The sequence below is a fragment of the Rhinolophus hipposideros genome, assembly GCF_964194185.1.
Source record: "Rhinolophus hipposideros genome assembly, chromosome: 3".
NCBI classification, from domain to species: Eukaryota; Metazoa; Chordata; class Mammalia; order Chiroptera; family Rhinolophidae; genus Rhinolophus; species Rhinolophus hipposideros.
Window position 1 is genome coordinate 9,741,205 of NC_138049.1, and position 2,178 is coordinate 9,743,382.

At 53.7% G+C, this 2,178-nt stretch overlaps 1 pseudogene across 1 annotated transcript; it reads right to left on the reverse strand.

Annotated features, from left to right (window-relative positions):
• Window positions 1-266: 266 nt before the first annotated feature.
• LOC308491660 (keratin, type II cytoskeletal 8-like) lies at window positions 267-1,740 on the reverse strand (annotated as a pseudogene). Its single transcript has one exon. The product of its transcript is annotated as a keratin, type II cytoskeletal 8-like (transcript).
• Window positions 1,741-2,178: the final 438 nt, after the last annotated feature.

A 2,178-nucleotide genomic window follows, 5' to 3' on the forward strand; every position in this document is an offset into this window, starting at 1 on the left:
AATGATTCCATTTTCTCATTTACTCTTTTTTTTTTTTTTTTTTTTTTTTTAGGGTTAGCATACAGCCTGCTGAGATTTTATTTTGGAAAAAAAACACTTGACTTGGCTTTTAGTTGGGGGTGTGGGTCTGAGGCGGTCCCCCAAGCAGTAGACTCCTCCCCCAAGGGTGGGCTGAGGACTGGGGTGTCTCCTGTGCCCAATGTCCCCTTGCTCAGCTCCTTTCCCACAGGGTCGGAGGCCAGGAAGGAGCCCGGTAGCCTAGCCTTTTACTTGGGTAGGACGTCAGAGGACTCAGACACCAGCTTGCCGCCTCGAGTGTCAATCTTCTTCACAACCACGGTCCTGGAGGAGCTGGTGCTGGTGCGGCTGGAGGAGCCAGAGTCCCTGCCAGAGCTGAAGTTGGCCTGGAAGTGTACGCCGTAGTTGAAGCCAGGGCTTGTGACGTTTCCATAGGCTGGGCTCAGCGCACCTGAGAAGCCACTGCTGGTCCTGCTATGGATACTCATGTTTCACCTCCCAGACTCCAGCCGGCTCTCCTCGCCCTCCAGCAGCTCTCTGTGGGTGGCGATCTCCACGTCCAGGGCCAGCTTGACGTTCATGAGCTCCTGGTACTCGGCAGCTGCCGGGCCGTGTCCTGCTTGGCGGCTCTCAGAGCGGCCTCCAGCTCGGAGACCTTGGCCTGAGCGTCCTCGAGGGCCAGCTCCCCACGCTGCTCAGCATCAGTGATGGAGGCCTCCAGGGAAGCGCTCTGGCCTTTGAGGGCCTCGATCTCAGCCTGGATTCGGCTGATGTTCTGGTTCATCTCAGAAATCTCCGTCTTCGTGCGATGCCGGGCATCCCCGTGCTTCCCAGCCAACGTCTGCAGCTCTTCGTACTTGATCTGGAACATGGTCTCAGCCTCGCCTGGCTGCCGTTGGCGATCTCCTCGTACTGGGCCTTGACCTCAGCGATGATGCCGTCCAGGTCCAGGGAGCGGTTGTTGTCCATGGACAGGACCACGGACGGGTCGGAGACCTGGGCCTGCAGCTCACGGATCTCCTCTGCATACAGCTGCCTGTAGAAGTTGATCTCATCCGTCAGCCCTTCCAGGCGGGATTGCAGCTCTACCTCGTTCATGTAAGCTTCATCCACATCCTTCTTGATGAGGACAAATTCATTCTCCATCTCTGTGCGCTTGTTGATCTCATCCTCGTGCTTATTCTTCAAGTCTTCCACCAGCCCCTGCATGTTGCCAGACTCCGACTCCAGCCTCATTTTCTCCTGGGCCAATGTGTCCAGCTGCCGCCGAAGGGTGTTGATGTAGTTCTCAAACATGTTCTCCATGTTGCTGCGGGTTCTCTGCTGCTGCTGCACGAGGCTCCATTTGGTCTCCAGAATCTTGTTCTGCTGCTCTGAGCTCCGCACCTTGTCGATGAAGGAGGCAAACTTGTTGTTGAGGGTCTTGATCTGCTCTTTCTCCTGGTTGCGCACTGCCTGGATGTTGGGGTCCACCTCCAACTTCAGGAGGTTCAACAGGCTCTGATTCACTTGGACAGCTGTAATGGTCCCCATATTCCCAGCCCTGCCGTAACCTCCGGCCAGATTCATGATGCCCAGGCCAGACCGGTAGCCGCTGCCTGCCCGGAAGAAGGACGAGGAGCTCACGCGGGAGCCAGGTGTACTCGAGTACGAGTGGCTGCTGAAAGCCTGGGGGGCAGAGATGTTCCCCTTGTAGGTCTTCTGGGTCATTGTTGTGGACATTGTGGACATGGTGGAGGCTGGAGTGGAGGCGAGGTGATGAGGAGACGGAAGCAGACAGACTCGAGAAGAAGCCAAAAAGTTGCTTCTCTTATTTACTCTTCACAATCATGTGATGAGTGTTGTGATTGTCCTTATATCACAGATGGGGAAACAGGCTTACATAAATTACATAATTTCCCAAGGTCCCACAGGTAATACGGGTAAAACTTTAGGTGGGACCACCATATGGAGGATTTTCAGGACCCTCTACTGATTCTCTTGCACAGCAAGCTGGTTGGCAAGACACACATTAGCTGTTTTTAGAGAAAGAAAATCAGATGGCTCAATGGACTTCATTTGATGTAATGCTGCATAAAGTTTCATGCATTTATTTTGGGGGAAAACCCTCACAAGGACCAGGTCTAGGAATAGAATAGTAGAAACAAAATCATAGTAAAA